Genomic DNA, 18,703 nt, shown 5'->3' on the forward strand with positions numbered 1-18,703 from the left:
AGGCACTCAGTGTTCTAGCTCAGAGGTGAGCAAGTTAAGACTATTATGTACTAAGAAACAAATCCAAAGTCAAAGCAGGAGGTCAGAGGTCAGTTCTTTAGCAAGAGTTGACAATAACTTTTCAAACTGAAGTTAGTGACGGAGCAGAGGCAGGGATCAAGGGGAACAGGCGAGGCCTTCAGGAAAGTAGGGGCTTACTTATGCTAAATAGGAAAACAATAAAATAGGACATACTATACCCAAGAAAAGCAAAAGTCAAAGACCTACAAGACAACAAGAGAATAGGAAGTAACAAGAACAGTCTATAGAAATACTATCCAAGACAATTTTCTGTGATAATGGAGAGTTCTACCCTTGAGCCTCCAATGCCGTGGCCCATCCGCAGGTGACTTTTAGGCACTTGAAATGTAACAAGTTCAACTAGGAACTAAATTTCTGAATCTTATTTAAATATAAATAATTTAAATCACCATTTGTAGCTACTGTCATGAACAGTGCACCTCTATGAACATATAAATATCACTGACTCTGACTGAGACTCATAGATTGTGTTTCATTGTCATAGGACCTCCTGCAAGGGCCCAAATCATACTGTTGCACTTCCAACAGTTTAAAAACATAGCTCCTTTCACATAGCATCTGATACTATCTACTTTTCCTTGTTTCCCATGACAGCTATCTCCAACTGGGATAAAATGTTGTATTATAGGGCTATGTTAGATCAGAACATTGGGTTGGTGTGCATAAAGTTTCCAGGCTCTCAAGTGCATTTCTTATGTACCTACCTATATGCATCTCCCAATTAATCCACTGCCAGGAGATACTGCTTTCACTGGCTACACCCCTTGGGGTAGGCATGGAAATGATGTTCCTTGTAGATATGGTTCTGAAAAGGATAAATGAATAGAATATTGAGAGTATTCAAAGGGATGTTGGAATGGTTGGAATGCTATCTTCTATCTGTTAGAAAGAAACATGTGTGTATAATATTATATAAACTACCTTACTCATAAAGCTATATGAAAATATCGCAGGCACTATTGTTTTCATTCACTGTAGAAACACCTATTAATTTAACTTTTTTTTTGCTTAGAATCTACAAATATTTCCTATTTTCTATTATTTCCTATTTCTATTATTTCCTGTTAGAAAGAAACAGATAGAAGACAGCATTTATGAGGTACCATTCTAGAAATATGTGGCAGTGTTCCAAAGAAAAAGGTGGTTTCTGACAGTTGGTGGCATTCTATCTCAGATGGGACTAGATAGAAGGTGCCCTAGAAAAGAGCATAGGCTCTACAGTTGGTAAGCTGAATATTGATGAGATTTCACTCTTTTTCACTCTAAGTAGATTATAGATCCGATGATGCTGCTCTTTGCAGTCTCAGAGGGCTTGAACTTCAAGTCAGAGTGACTACAGATGTCTGAACTCTATGAATAAAAGAGATAGTACACCTGAAATTTCTATGTTATGTACAGGGAGGAGGAAGGAGTTCTTCCACCCTATATACTCACATTGAATGCATGACACTAATTCCAAATAACTTGGGAACAGCACGAGGACATCATCTGTGATAACTAGTCCTGTTATATTCTCAGTTCCTAAAACAGTGCCTGGAACATAGCTGACACTCAATAAGGGTGAGTTGACTGCCAAGCCATGACTGCTCCAGCCTGGACTGCATTGTTCTGAAAATGGTATTGTCGGGTTGATGAAAATGTCACCATCCATGTGGTCCATCTGTTGTAGATTTCTGAGTCTTCTCTTTAAGACATGGATGAGGATTAGGTAATGCAGCACATTTTAGCTATCAAAAGTAGAGCACAGACTTCTTCCAAGAACATGAATTAGACCTACTTTTCTTTCTTCCCGCTAAGTACAACTAAAAACCCTGGATATTATATGTTTTAAAGAAACATACAGAGACTCTAAAAGTTGGAAAGAAGAAAGCTGACCAGCCAAGGACCATCTCAGGACCCAAGAAATGACATGGTTGTAAGTTCCTTGGGTTTTCTTCATGCCTTGTTTAGCCCTGATTTGTAGCTAAAGAAGCTAACAACCTGAAAATACCTATGGATGCAGTCAAAAATAAAAAAAGAGCCCCAAAAAGTGCCTTCTCTCTTTAGCCAAATAACCTAGAAATAGCCAGCCTCGTGAGACAGAAATATTTTAGACAGTAACTATTCTACTGCAGAGAAACACCATAGAAAAAACTGTGGCCTCCTACCACAGTAGCAAAGGCCAAGTGGGAAGTTTAGATTTTACCTTCATAAGACTAGAATGAGATGTCCCCAAACCAGTGCCAGAGAAGGCCAAATAGACAGATGGGACTTTTATTTTCTTCAGCTGGCAATGAAGTAATCTCCCAAAAGTATAGGTGGAGACCATATAGGGAGACAGAATTTCTACCATCACCCAGAAGTAATGAGGTGTCCCTCCATATACCTACTGGGGTGGTATCAGTGAAGGCATAGTAGACAGTTAAGATGTTAATCATTGCCTAGTGATTTGAGGCCACCTTCACCATAGTACTATGCACAGCACGTGGGGAACCAGAAATTTTACCCTTACTGAGCAGTAACAAGGTACCCTCACATTGGGTGTCAATGGAGATCAAATGGGTAAACTAGACATCTACCTCCAGTTGGCCGTAACAAAGCCCATGTCTTCTCCTCTCTTTCCATGCCAGAGCAGTGTCAGAGGAAGACAGCTAAAACAGATTGAAATAATATCCAGGGTCCCAAAACATAATATGAAAATATTCAAACTTCTAGCAAGAATAAATACGGGCAAGACACAAATTACTTATAATAGGAATGAAGCAGGGATGTCACTACAGAACCTGCAAACATCAAAATGATAAAAAGAGTTACAATGAATAATTCTATATATCTACAACTTAGATAAAATTGATCAATTTCTTGAAAAACAAAAATGACTGTGACTTTCCACATATGAAATAGACAATTTAGATAGTCCTATAATACTGAGAAAATTACATTTGTAATTTAAAAACTCCCAGAAAAGAAAATTTCAGGCCCACATGGTTTCACAAATTTCTGCCAAATGTTTAAAGAAAAAAATAACACCAATTCTACAAATCTCTTCCAGGAAATGGGAAGGAAACTTTCCAATTCACTTTATGAAGCTAGCATTACCCTGATACTGAAGCCAGACAAACACAGTACAAACAAACAAACAAACAAAAAAAACCACAGACCAGTATGTCTCAAATTATAGACATACAAGTCTGTAACAACGTTTTAGCAAATAAAATTAAGCAACACATAGTAAGACTCCTATACTATGATCACGTGTGGTTTATTCTATGGTTGCCAGAGTGATTCAATCTTCAAAAATTCAATGAACGTCATCTACCATGTTAACAGGCTAAAGAAGAAAAATCACATGATCATATCAAATGATGCAGAAAAAGCATTTGATAAAATTCAACACTTGTTCATGATATAAAAAAACTCTCAGAAAAATAGGAATAAAGAAAACTCTCTCCACTTGACAAAGATCTACAAAAAGCCTACAGCTAATATTCCTCTTAATTGTGAAAGACTGAATGCATTTTCCATGAAACTGAAAATAAGATAAGGAAGTCTGCTGTCACAATTTTTACTCAAAATAGTGCTGGACAAACAAATGGAAAACCGTTCCATGCTGAAGGATAGGAAGAATCAATATCATTAGAATGGCCATATTGCCCTTAGCAATTTACAGATTCAATGCTCTTCCTGTCAAACTGCCAATGTCATTCTTCACAAAACTAGAAAACACTATCTTAAAATTCATATGCAATAAAAAAGAGCCCAAATAACAGGATGATCCTAAGCAAAAAGAACAAAGCAGGAGGCATCACATTACCTAATTTCAAACTATTGTACAGGGCTACAGTAATTAAAACAGCATTGTACTGGTATAGAAACAGACACATAGACCAGTGAAAATAATAGATCTTTAACAAAGTGGACAATAACAAGCACTAGAGAAAGAACTGTCTATTTAATAAGTGATGCTGGGATAACTGGCTAGCCATATGCAAAAGATTGAAACTGGACCCCTTCCTTATGCCATTTAGAAAATTCAACTCAAAATGGATGTAAGACTTAAGTTTAAAACATAAAACTATAAAAACCCTGAAAGACAACCTAGAGGATACCATTCTGGGCATACAAACAGACAAAGAGTTCATGACCAAGATGCCAAGCACAATTGCAACAAAAACAAAACTTGAAAAGTAAGAGTGCTGAACTGGTGGAACTACCTCTTCTGATGTTTCAAGAGAAGCTGGAAATCTGGCTTTCTATATGATATCTCCCAATAATTAAAATGTCTTCACTACTTTGCCTATTATGCCCTAACACTATGAGATCTAACACTGTGTAGTCCAAATAAAACATATCTGGAACTCATATTATTTTAATGTTATTAATTCAAAGGAATCATAAGAAATGGTTTCTATCATTGCATCCCCACATTATTAATTTTCAAAAACCTCTTATGTTGATATTCCATCATAAATTGCTGTTTCCATTAAAACATATTAAGAATAAATATCTCATTTTGTGCAATTCATATTTAATGTTAAGGGTGTAATTAGAGCAATGTCTTTGTATTAAGCCCTGCACATGATGTCCCATTTTTTTTGGAGGTTATTTATGAAAGTTCCAAATTTCTTGCAGAAAATTGTCTATCACATATATTAGAATGATATATTATGCTTATATGTTTATACATATATATGTTTATATAATGATATATTATGTTTCATTGCTCAAAGCTACTTCATGAGGGTATGTCTTTACTCCAAACATAATTGGAACTTTCTTGAGGGAAGGTTTCAAGTCTTACAGTTCATTTTTCTATCTCAATTTGCTTACTAAAGTTCAGATCACACAACAAGTGCTCAAATATGGCTACATCACAGGGATTTCTTTTTTTTTTTTTCATTAATGCCCTTTAGTTTAGAAGTTGTCTTCTGTTTCTAGTTTGTTGTTTTAAAAATCATTAACAGATATTGGATTTTTTCAAATGCTTTTTCTGCATCAACTGAGATAATCATGTCAGGGGTTTCCCACTCTTTGTTCTATTACTATGGTGTGTGTAGTGGTTCAAATAGTATCCCCCCAAAATTTATCCACTCAGAACCTCAGAATGTGACCTTATTTTGAGTAGGGTCTTGCAGATACAATTACTTAAGGATCAAGATGAGATCATCACAGGGATTTCTTTACCACCAGACTTTGTGTCCAATAATATAATTGAAGCTATTCCTGGCTTAAAAGGGAAATGGTAGGACAAATGAGTGGGGAGATTGATTAGTCCTCTATAGACTCTTACCATCAGTGCTATCACACCCTCCCAGCCCAGCAGCAGGCCTTTTCTTCTTGACTTTTCAGCAACATTCGTGTTTCCCCTAAGATTTTCAGGAGTTCCCCAACAGGCTGTGGTTGAGAATATCCACTCACTGTTTTGAATTTAAAAAAAAAAACGAAGAAAACAATCAGGCAAACTGTGTTCTGTTCCATGCATTTTATATAACTGTGGCCTTGGAAGGAATTTGCCTTATAGGGCAACTTATTATACATGGACTTTATCAACCAACAGTAGAGGTAAAATGCTCCTATTTATTACATTTCTATTTTCCAATTTTAAGTAGCTGTTATGGTTTCGGTGTCTACAGTGTCTATGGCAATTTTAGTATCCTGTGGCATGCAGGGTTTCTAAAAGTCAGGTGGATTAATGGAAAACATGGCAGGTAGCGTCTGACAACAGATAAAAAACTCTAAGCTAACAGAAGATTTTTCTCAGCCTTTTCTGCTTGCCTATCAGATACTGAGATTTTGACCTATGAAAACAATTTTGTGTTTAAAGAATATAAAATTACTAGAATTTAGATAATATTATGCTAAGGAGGAAAACACCACCCCCCCACACACATTATTCATTTGCCCATTAAAAAAAATAAAGCATTTTAAAGGACTATCCACAAGGTCTTTGACAACCAAATATAGTACTCTTTTAAATAGGTGAGAAAAGGTAAAGTTTAACACTATTGGTATCTAGAGAAGCTTCATCAAAAACGTTTAAGAATTTTTAGTTCCACAGAAAGAAAGAGTCTGAGAATCAAAACCTGGTTTCAGAATGTCCATCCACCAAGAGTGAAAGATGTTAAGCTTTTGGCCTTTGAGAAGCATATGCTGGGCAGGGCGCCTGACTTTTCAAGACAGAGTAGTGTTCATGTCACTGATTCCCTGAACTGACATGTGTTGTGTTCTGTGTTCCCTCCCAGGAGGCTTCATTTCCTTTAACTTTTTCTTTGTTTCTGTCAAACTTCTCCACACTTAGTGCATTCTTTCACCCAACCGTTGTTCTAAATATGATACGTCCCTTTCTTTCTTCTCTACTGATGCAGTAACTGTTATTTGGCCTTCATGAATGTGTTGTTTTATAGAAAGAAAAAAAAAAGACTAAAAAAGGCCTGTGTCCTACTGAGTATTTCAGCTTCAAAATCATTTCTGAGGACAAAAGCTGCACTCGGAAGCGTTGGCCAGAATTCCGGGAGTAATGGTATGTAAACCTCAATACTAGAATAGTCTCAGATCCTGAAATGCCACAGAGCAGCACAAAAGAGAGAGACATGCTCTCTGGTATTTCATGTCACCTTTTAGTCCTGAAAGAACAAAGGTTACCAAATGATGGACAATTTCTCTCAACGTGCAGTTCCTTTGCTGAGATTAAGTGTTAGAGCTAAGTCCTGTGAGCGCAATAGCAACAGTGTTACATGGACTTTTTATTTTTCCAATCAAAAGCAATTTCTTGTTTAGCTGGATTACTGAACCAGGCTTTTAACTGGTCGTCTCCCTCTGCCCTTGTTTTCCCCATGCTCCATTTTATTTTCCAAGAGTGGCCAGGATAGTAAGCACATCAGATGGTGAACTTCCTCAGCAAAAAGCTGCAATGGAGCTGGGGTTAAAACATCGGGTCGCAGTCCAAGTTTTACATCATTTCCTCACCCATTCACCCCTGACTGCACTAATACTCCCTACCCTCTACCCTCTCACTGTGCTCCAACCACAAGAGTCTCCACTGTCGCTTGCTTACACTGGGCATGCTGTATGTTACGGAATTTGCACTAGCAGATCCCTCTGCTGAGACCACTTGCCCATCAATACTACTGCCTTCAAGACTGCTCGAATATCAACATCTGAAATATCAACAGCTCAGAGACTCACTTTAAGCATCCTATCACAACTGAAATCTATCTTTCCCCTGTATTTGTTATGCTTCCAACTCTTAGTCCTGATCTACTTTTTGTTTGTTTGTATAATTTCTTACTTATTATTACATTTTATTTATTTAATTCAACTACCTAGAACAGTGCCTGACATATGTGTAGAAGACACTCAAAATTGATTACATTAGTTAATGGTAAATTGGTTTATAGATTATTTCTTTGAAGATAACAAATGTAGTATTCTGGAAAGAAGAAAAATCACATTATTAACAAAGTAATTGCAATTTTCAGTCACCAGAGAATCAAAAACTGCCCTTTCTGAATTCAAATTCGTAGACTTTTTTTTCCCAAAGATTCATGGAAGAACTACACTAAAGGTAAGCTATAAAGTTCCAAGCAAATTTGAGTTAGCAAGCAAATTGAAAATTTGAAGAGGTTTGTTTTTTTTGTTTGTTTGTTTGTTTGTTTTGTTTTTTTTTTGAGGTGGAACTTCTTCATTGCTCAAGCTGGAGTGCAATGGTGAGATCTTGTCTCACTGCAACCTCCACCCCCCTGGTTCAAGCAATTCTCTTGCCTCAGCCTCCCAAGTAGCTGGGATTACAGGCATGCACCACTGCACCCAGCTAATTCTGTATTTTTAGTAGACAAAGTGTTTTACCGTGTTGATCAGGCTGGTCTTGAACTCCCAACCTCAAGTGATCTGCCCACTTCAGCCTCCCATGTTGGAATTACAGGCGTGAGCCACCGTGCCCGGCCTGGAAAGCATTTTCTAATTCCCTTCATCTAGGAAATCAGACCCACCTTCATTCTCAGATCAGTTGCCCACCATTAGCTGCAGTAACATGGAAACTAGAATTTTGGTGTGATACCAAAATTCTCTCCCTGCACTTCAGCTCAGTATCAAGTTTTTCCTTATTGCTTGGTGCTCACGTCAGTTAGTCAGACTCCTTCCTTGCACTGGAGATTTTCTTGGCAATGCGCTCTGGTCTGGGGCTTGGGCCTATGTTCTTGACTCATGCTTTCTGGTCTCCTAGCAATGCCTTGTAGCCCTTGTTTTCTAATCTCCTTGCTCTCTGGGTGGGTCGCTTGACTTTGCAGACTTATGCCTGTAGCTTGTTTCTTAATGCCTGGCTTATTTTCCAAATCCTGACATATGTAGTAGGTCCAGAGATGTATCACTCAGATCTTTCTTCTTGGAAATACTTGATTAGATGTGGCAAGTGCTGTCAACAGACCACCCCCAACTGTCAGCCTCATCAGGGTCTGCCTCAGCTGCGAAGTGCTGTCTGCCCATGGTCACACCCTTCCACAGGACAACATGCTTCCAGGAATGGCCCAGTGACAAACCCTCTAAGGAAGAGTGCTTGCTCCAGAGCTCCCAGCTGGTTTGCTGAGACGTAGCCAGCCAGGTATCACAAAACAACTTCTCCCTCTCCCAATCCCACTTCTACTCCTTTCCTTCATAGATACTGGCTCCTAAAAACATTTTGTTTCCAAATGCCATCTTACTCTCTGCTTCTAGAGAACTCAACTAGAAACAAGCTCCAAAACTCCTAACTCACAGAGATGTCAAAAATGGGACTCGGAGAGGTGGAAAGCAGAATATATGTGAGCAACACTTAGACAACTACATAATACATAGAGGAGGCTGATCTACCACTGAAGCAATGCCAAAACAGTAATGAGTCCTCAATATATTGTGTATTCTCAATATCAGGTGATAAGAATGCTATTTTGCTCTCAAAGTTTTGAGCCAAACAAACCTTCTAACTCGCCCTCTGGAAAATCTCCTTTTCTTTTAAGCTGATAATTTATTTTAAATAAAATTAAAATGGCTTAATTATGAAGAAAAGGATCAGAACATAGTTTAGGTTCTAGATGAGGGCCTGGAACACCTGGATTTAATGGATCATAGAATTGATAAGGATTTAATCCTGAAATTTGTATATTAACAACATCCATTTGTTTGAAATGTACTTTCAACTACATAACATTCACTTTTCAAATAATTTTAGAATAGAGTGTGTCCTTCTTATATTTGAGATACAGTGAAATTACTAGTAACATTTCTGTTGCTGGTCAGTACCCACCTTGTGTTGGCTGAAATCATTCACACCTACTTTATTGTGATATTTCCTTCCATTATTCAAGGTGTAACTGGCTTTGATCCAATGCTTCTAATATCTTGGAGACACCTTAACTGGATCCCAAAACTTGCATAGGTGCCACCTCCACTTTGCTTGACAGTGAACACAATTAGGATTTTTCCTCTCTATTAGGATTTTCAAATTCCTCTCTAGATAGAAGCGATTCTCTGAGTGGCTGATTTCTGTGCAGAGCCCATTCGGCTTGGCCCCTTAGGAGCGGTTCTGAATTCCAAAGGCTGCTTATTTGAAAATTCATGAGCTTCTCAATGATGCAGTTCCTTTTTTGGCTGTCCTACTGCTCAGTTAGTTCAGACAACAAGCTGCTTCGGGAAGGATAATTTTTCCTTTTAACTGCCAAAACCTACAGGGGGGTTGGTATTTTACTGCTATTGTGGAATTTTCAGAAGTTTGGAAAACAGAGCATTTTATTTTTTGTTTTGTTTTGATATAGGACGTTTTGACAATGGCTTTGGCAGTGATGCAAAAATCTCCACGCTTCTAAACCAGAATAACATTTGCAGCCATCTGGCTTCCATGTAGCACCCTCTGAGTGGGATAGATATAAAAACAGTTAGCAATTAAGAGGTTTAAAATGGCATTCCCATTAGTTTCTGAACTAAACTATCCCATGATAAAGACAGCATATACAATGAAGGAGTTGCTGATTCTTTGTTAGCACACTTCTCATCATGATAAAAATTGTCTGACACCTCCGTTATTTCTTAATTTCCTCCGCTATCACCATAACCTTTCACCTAGATTTCTGTACTCAAATTTTTCCTAAATATAACAACCCCAAGTAAGACAGACTGAAAAACCTATTGAAAGATCCACTATATGCCCAGTTAGGTTGATGATTCTCCTTTTTGAATATGACTAAGTCTTGATTCCAAGGAAGGTAGAAAAAACAGCATAATCAGAATTACTGTCTTTTAATTTTTAATTTCAAAGTTTAATAATATGATATGACATATTGATATGATAAATATTAGACATTTTATTAGGATATTTTTCAATTACATTGCGTGAAAGTTTTTTATTCTTGGAACTAAAAAGACATAGTTCCTTTAAATCAGAAACTATACCTTTGACCTTTTAAAGATTGTTCAAAGGTAATTATTGTAATAATCCACACATACAAATAGCACTGCCAACCTGAAATCTTGTCAATTTCCAGTACTATAATAAGATCAAATATACCTAATACACTAGAAGCAAATTTGGAGAAGTAGACTGGGTTAAAAGAGGAAAGCAAAATCATTTGAGAAGAGGTTTACATTTTCCTCTGTCTAGCTTGCCCCCCAAAATCATTTTCTGCCTGCCCAGGAAATGTGATCTACTAATAATCTACAAAAGATTTGTGCTGCATGTATTTTGCACTTTTTACATGGAGTACCATTTTTATCCAAGGCTTTCAGATTTCTTCTTCAAGTTGTCAAATTCAGAAAACTCAGAACTGGAAGAGATCAGACAGGAATTTTCCCAAGCGAATTACCATGTTCAAGAAGGAGGATGTAAATAGTAGTCCCTGGTAGCATGAATTTATCCTATGCTTGAGCACGTTCTGCAGCACAGCAAACGTGGTTTCACACACTTGGGCTAGTGATTTACAAAGTTGCTTCCTGATTAATAGAGTGCTAGAAAGGATTGTTGTTATACCAACTACAAAGAATCATAAAATGGTAATGGATGTTATGAAACTTCATGAATATTTCATCTGAAGACAGGCTATCAGATTTATCATAAGGTTAAAGAACACGCAGGTCATAAATCAGGAGATGGAGCCGCTTGAAGTTCATAGTTGGTAAGAACTGTTTACATGTTAGTCAAGGCTATCTGTGGGTGCCTATTATTCAGTTACATATTAGAATCCAGTTAAGATAAAGAAAAAACTAATTTTAAAATAGATCACTTTAAAAAGAGTCAGCAAAGATCTCTTGAAAGAATTAGAGGTATTTTTTGAAACAAAATAGGCTTTATTGAAATTGTTAATTATTCAGAACCATAATCAATATTTAATAAAAAGGTATTACAAAACTATTATTATTATAAAATAGTATAATGAGCATGTACTTGTAGCATATACAACTATAATTTATATTAAGTCTTTAATATGTCCTTGGTTTCAAGACAACTTCTCATTTGGAATATTTATGGTAAGCTTAAAATTTATTACTTATGTTGTTAGGTCACTACTTACATTGTTATATAGGTATATTTTATTTCCTCCAAGAGGACCCCAGAAAATTATTCTTCCTCAGTCTACAGTAATGACATGGAAGTAAAATTTATTTCAGTGATTGTGGGATATTTTTCCTAGCTTGGCAGCTAACTGAGAGCAAGCCCCTTAATTCCTTTAATTAAAGTTTTTTCCTTTTCTTATGTTTGTCAAAATATTTAAAGTATTATTTAAATTTAGAGATAGCCTTTCTGCAAATTTAGAGATAGCCTTTCCCTTATCTGATTATGGGAATTAAAACCTATGTTGATGTATTCACTTGATGAGTCACTCAGCAGTATTTGGAATGGCTACTGTGTGCCGTATAGCTGCTAGGTGTCAGGGATGAAACTGGATAAATAAAACATGAGCCCTACCATGCAGAACATTTAGCATCAAGAGGGTAGACCAGTATGTAAATATGCAACTGCAAGAAGTATGATGGCTGACATAACAGGGGCTATGAACTATGTGTGCACATGGAAAGGAAAGTATCCCAGGTTGAGGGGTCAGAGAGTATCTTGAAGAAAACAATGCCTACAGCCAAGGCTACCTAAACAATTAGTGAGGCCACAGTGAAATAAGGTGCAAACTAGGAGCAAAAAAAAAAAGGCTGGGCTGGGTGGCTCACACCGTAATCCTAGTACTTTGGGAGGCCCAAGTGGGCGGATCACAAGGTCTAGAGATTAAGACCATCCTAGCAAATGTGGTGAAACCCTGCCTCTACTAAAAAAAAAAAAAAAAATTGGCTGGGCATGGTGGCATGCACCTGTAGTCCCAACTACTTGGATGGCTGAGGCAGAAGAATCACCTGAACCCAGGAAGCGGAGGTTGCAGTGAGTGGAGATCATGCCACTGCACTCCAGCCTGGGGACAGAGCAAGACTTCATCTCAAAAAAATAAAATAAAAGTAAAAGTAAACTATACTAGGAGCTAGGAAAAACTTGTAATGGTCGACATATGTTTTATATGTGGTTGTGGGTGTAACGATGAGGAGGGAAGCCAAGGAGAACATAGACCATGCTCATGAATCCTGCAAAGAGTTTTAACCCCACCTCAAGCCAATGGATTTCACTGAAGGGGCTTCAACAGTGTAGTGATAGAACTAGATTCACCTTTCAATTTGTTTAAAGTTACATCTCTCATTTGGTAGATAAATTGTTTTATACTTTCACTCTTGGAACTAAAATGAAAATCAAGAATTGGATCAGAGGTTACAAGTGAGCAAGTGATGGGTTTTGAAGGTAATTTTACAAAGACTGTTGGGGGGTTGGATATCAGATCATTTACATAGAAAATGTTGAACATCACCAGTGCTCTTGAATGGTGGAAAAGCATGATCCAATAGACACACTTCTCTAATAATAAAGTCAGATTGGAGTCCAGCACTCAGAAGAATTCCTCATAAGAATGGAGTAGTTCCAAAGTTAGGTCATGAGATCTCTTTATGTCAGTCTTAAAAATAAAAATTACCCTCCATTTTAAAGAGAAAAAGTAGTGTACAGTCTAAAGAAATCCTTGCACTGTATCTCTGTAATTGCATCTCTGCAATTCGGTATCTCCATCCTGCCTCACTACCTGCAGAATCTGCTACAGGTTGATTATCTCTTATACAAAATGCTTGGGACCAGAAATGTTTTACATTTGAGGTTTTTTAAAAGATTTTGGAACATCTGCACATAACGAGATATCTTGGGGACTGGACTCAAGTTAACTATGAAATTCATTTATGTTTCACATAGGTCAAAAATAATTTTATATAATATTTTAAATACATTTGTGTATAAAATAAAATTTTGACTACAACTCATTACCTGAGGTCAGGTATAAAATTTACCACTCTGTTGTCATGTTTCACTCAAAAAGTTTCAGAGTTTAAAGCAGTTTGAATTCTTTATTTTTGAGTTAGAGATGTTCAACTTATATTGTGATAAGAACTAATGTTGATTAGGGAGTGACAGTCCCTGTCCTAAGTGTTTTACACATATTTGTTTATTTAATCTCATTTAGAAATCTATAGAGTAAATATTATGATTATCCCCGTTTTAAAGATGAGGGAATTAGGCACACAAAGTCAAATAATTTGTCCAGTTCCTACAATCAGTGAGTGGCAGTGCTGGGATTTACAATGGGCCATCCCGATATTCTCTGTCATGACATACTATGTACAGAGTAACACAGTGAATACAGTTTTTATAGTAACAACCAGCAGGAATATAAACAAAAATTACCATCAGCAATAAAAACTGTTCCCATTTATCCTTGAATATTATTTTACGTCTGTTTAGGAGGAAGTTCATATTCATAGGAGGGAGAAAATTTCAATTTGATTTTCTGTGAGGCAAACATACTATTACAGATTCAATACTCAGAGTGATATATTTGTTCATTGATTATTGATGAATAAGCATTGATTGTGCTCTTATCGTGGTACTTATGTACAGTAAGTGCATTGAATACATGACATCACTTATAAGGGAATAATAATTTTTAAAAATTTTCCTTTACAGAAAATATAGCATATTGAATGTCACTAACATTACCCTAAACTGAGCTATGTTATTGCCTATTAGATGTCACAACCTTCATTCCAAATGGAAATTGAGTTTTTAATTTCTAGAGGAAAATATAATACATGTTTAAGTCCAGGTATAAGAATAACACCAAAGACTCTCTGGTACGAAGAGTCATTTGTTCAGTTTTCTGAACTGTTTTAGCCTAAAGAAAAAGAACAGCATAGGATGACAAAAGGTTTCCAGCAGAAAGAGATTTATAGTCAGAATCACTTTTCTCTGTTTTCATTCATTTTGAATGAATACAAAGAATAATCTTGCTGCTAATAGAAACACAGCAAACCGAGCCATTAAATTGACAGTGTGATCTATCCCACTTCACACTTCTTTATAAGCAAAATGTATCATTCTTGGGAGCTTTCTCTTGGTTAAATAATTGTGAGAAATATATCTCTTGCTATTACTTTTATTGATAAAACACAGTATGTCATCTTAATTCATCCTTCCACTGCTCCATTTTATCATCTACTGAGTGATTGGGATTCTGATCATCCTGCGTTCTGCAGCCAGATTGAAAGCTTCTTTCTACTCATCTGTTATTCTTCAAGAAACAAAGTTCCAGTGTAACATCTGTTTCTTACTGAATCTTCACCAGAGACTCAGATTTCAGCAAGCAATAACCTAGGGGTTCCCCTAGAAACCCTCGAGGTTTCCTGCTATGTCAAGACTTGAAGCTATCTAACAAAATCAATGCACAAAGTCCTATTACTCTATTTGCATTTTCAAATTTAATTTGGGGTACGTAAATTTGGGGGAGAAATGGTAATGTTTTACTGATTTTGGAAGCTAGTCATTACTTAGTTGAGAAGGCTAAAAACTTTAGCTCCGTGTCTTAAACTTTATTCTTTCCACTTTTTCTCTATTGAAGTCCAACTACGCTCATATCTTACTTTAATCTCAAAACACAAAATGCATTTGTTTTGTCTCACTCAGGTATTTTTACGAAGTTTTTCACATCTAATCACAAAAGATTTCTATTCTGAGATGCATCTATTTGGACATTTTGTTTGTGTTTCCTGTTGAAAATTAATGTATCCACTTAGTTTGAATCACCGAGAAAAGATTACAAATGAATGCAAATCAGAAGTTAATTTTGATCATAACATGAGTAAAATAAATAATCCAGAAATCTGTAAATATTGGTCATTTTTATAAGTAGTCATAACTTATGCTAAAAGTCAACTGTATACACTAAACTGATGTGCATATGTGTGTATTATATATACTTAGACATAGTATTTGTATACCTATACTATAAATTTGTTGATAAATTTTTTAAATTATTATTGGAAAATAATAATTAGAATATTGCTTCATTATTCATTGCTGCAAAACAATTCAGTCAAAACGTAGTGGCTTAGAACAATGATTTATTCATTTTCCTAAGCCTGTCAGACAACTAGAAAGTTTGTTCTATTCCATATCCACAGACATGGTCATTGGCTGGGTCACTCACTCAGATGCATTCAGCTGGTGACTAACCTTGACTGAAAGATCCCAGAAGACTTAACTCACATGTCTGGCACTTCATTGCTCTTCCACATGACCATGCCACATGCCTAGCTCAGAGCTCCTCACAGCATGGTGGTCTCAGGAAAATCAGACTTTTATATAGCAGCTGGCTTCAAGAAAGAAAGTGGAAGTTACTAACCCTCTAAAGGGCTAGGCCAAGGATCAGCATAGCATTATTTGAGCTGCATTGTATTCGGCAAAGCAAGCCACAAGGTCAGCCCAAATTCAAGAGAAACAGAAATAGGCTCTACCTCTTGAATGATAATGCAACACAAATGTAGATAAAAGGAAGAAATTAGTGTCTATCTTTGGAGACTTTCTAGCACACACATATAAATTTAAATGTCAAAAGCATTCATTTCTATATTAGAATAGAAGGACTCTTGACGTTCTTCATTCCACTAGACAACAATAATTGATTTTTCCAAAACATTAGTCTGTCTAAACCCCAGGTAACCCGAGATGTTTAAAAAAATGCATGGAAGAATCTGCCTATGATGTTATCCTAAACTTTTACTAATCCTAACATTGAAATCAAACGTCATATTTTAACTTGATTGTCTTTCTGTCACCGTGCTTACAATTTTTACTAGTCATTTATTCATTTGCTTACATTTTCTGCTTGGATACTATTTTAAAGCAAGTGAAAAATGAAAACTCAAGGCAAACTTATGTAATGTGTTCACACATATGATCCACTTAATTTAGGCAAACCAGATCATCCATTCACAAGGACAACAGGAACCAGGAAGCAATGTGAGAAGTTGGCGAACAGTGTTTCTTTCCGCCCATCTCTGTCAGCCTCTGTCAGAGGAAGTATCTCCATTTTCCAATTATCCATGCCAATGGTTTCCCCCAGAGACAGGAGTAATTAAGAGATGACTTTACATTCAGCTAGAGTTTAATACACGTTAGTCACAAAATATTATTTCAAATATATTAAAGAGTGTTATCCTAATTCTTTCTTTGAAATGTTTTTCAAGACCCCAATATATGCTAGGCATTGGGAATATAAATGATCTCTTTTTCAAAATTTCAAAATGCTAAGAGGACATAAAATACTTCCTGATATTTCTAGTTCAGGGTTTTTATTAATCTTTAATGTAATAATATAAAACAAAATGATCTCTCATGAAAGTTTTTATTCATAGTGCTTTTGGTATCTTCAAGTGAGATTAAATCAAATGCAACTGCTATATAATGACATAAGAATATTTAACAATAAAAGATTTCTAGAACAAGAAGAATTTCAGTAAGTTTTCTTATCTGCAGATATGTGATTTAAGAGACATAAACCTCACACAGGAAAGTCTTTTGTAGCTATTACAGAGCAGAAAAGTCAGTTCCAACAAGATGGAAGAGATACCTAAAAGCTTTGGCTTATTGATTAACTCAATACATATTTTTTAAGCACTTAATATGTGCCACCTTTATGCTGGGTATACAATGCAAAGCAGAAAAGATACAATTTCTGCTTTCACAGAGCTCCTGTCTGGTGGCAAATACGGACACTCAGGCCGCTACAATCTAGTGTGGTAAATTTCAAGAGTGGATAATGTGAAGTCCCATGGGAGCATACAGTGAGATGGCCTAATCCAGGGGTAGGAGGTCAGGAGCAGCCTCAGTAGGAAACGAACATAAATGGGAACAATGAAAAGTTTGGAAGTCAGGGAAGAGAGCGTCCAGGAAGAGGAAATGGGATGTACATAGCCCTAAATTAAGAGAGGATGTCCTCTTCTGGTAACTGAATATCCTTTACTTCCACAGGAGCACTACTGTGAGAAGAAAGAAACTGTAGAATGAGGACTCAGCTTCAGCAGGACTGCTACCAAATCTTGGGGAGTGGGAAAAAAGGATTTTGGTTATATAAGTCCATTAACATCCCTATTCTAAAGATTTCCATTTATAGAATGTATTATGTACAGTTTTAGCTTTTAACAGCATGTGTACATGTATTTGAGCATATCATACACCTTTTTAAAATGGGGGAAAATGCATCAACATGTTAACCAGATGATTTTTTTCTAAATTTGCTGCTTTGTACTTTTTGTATTTCCAAAACGTTATACAATACTACTGTGCAAAAATTATATTTAACAGAAAAAAACAGCATTGCTAAAATGTAACTTGACTTCTAAACATATCTACAAATGATACATTTCTGAACCCTTTTATACTTCCTCTAGGTCTAAGGGACACTTTCTATACAAGTGTTTCTATTTCTTAATAATAGGTATTTCAAATTGGAAGATAAGTCAGCTGAATTGAGTAACAAACTTTAGAACTAGATCTTCCATAAGACAAAAGCAATATTAAAAAACACGAAAAGTATACATTTTAACCATGCTCACAAACTCACAGTACATAACACTTAAATCCTAGAAATGTGATATATAATACATGACATATATTATTTGAATTCAGCATAGTACAAATTATATTAAACATGCTCTAGATATCTTGAATATTGCTAAAATTCATCTCTTGCACAAAGCACTTCTTAACTTCAGTAAGACATAAATGGAAGTTAATCTTTTTTTCTAATTTTAACAGTCTTTCTCCCTTTTTCTGTTCATTAGTCACCTTACACAATATTTTCCCCACTATTTATTCATAACTCTGCTTATTAAACCCAATCCACAAAACCATTACATGGTTCAGAATTTAAACTCAGAGAAGACAAATTCGTGTTTAAACTTGTGTGTATGGGTGAGGCCACCAAAGATGCAGTCAGAATAAATGCATCTTGTGATGACCACAATAAGGATGTCAACAGTGATGGCAGGTCTTCAAAAAGCAATAAAAATAAAAGGTGCTTTGTCCTCCTAGTTCCATTTCTCAGAGCTGAGTTTATGCTGTTTGCCATAATTCCAGGCATGAATTGTCAGCATGGAAGTGAATGATTGGGCTCTTAGCTCAAGCACAGACCTTCAGAGGCCTCTGGCAAATTCAAAACATCAAAATTCATAACTTAATTTGTTTTCTTTAAGGAAACTCTTACTTGGT

At 36.1% G+C, this 18,703-nt stretch overlaps 1 long non-coding RNA gene across 6 annotated transcripts in view; it reads right to left on the minus strand.

Annotated features, from left to right (window-relative positions):
• Window positions 1–18,703, minus strand: part of LOC118154541 (uncharacterized) — a 310,862-nt gene that overhangs the window by 248,458 nt on the left and 43,701 nt on the right. For all 6 annotated transcript variants that reach the window (XR_013519318.1, XR_013519317.1, XR_013519316.1 and 3 more), the window contains exon 3: window positions 786–886. This is a non-coding gene — a long non-coding RNA (uncharacterized LOC118154541). The remainder of the gene's footprint in view (window positions 1–785; window positions 887–18,703) is intronic.

The sequence above is a fragment of the Callithrix jacchus genome, chromosome 6, assembly GCF_049354715.1.
Source record: "Callithrix jacchus isolate 240 chromosome 6, calJac240_pri, whole genome shotgun sequence".
Classification (NCBI taxonomy): domain Eukaryota; kingdom Metazoa; phylum Chordata; class Mammalia; order Primates; family Cebidae; genus Callithrix; species Callithrix jacchus.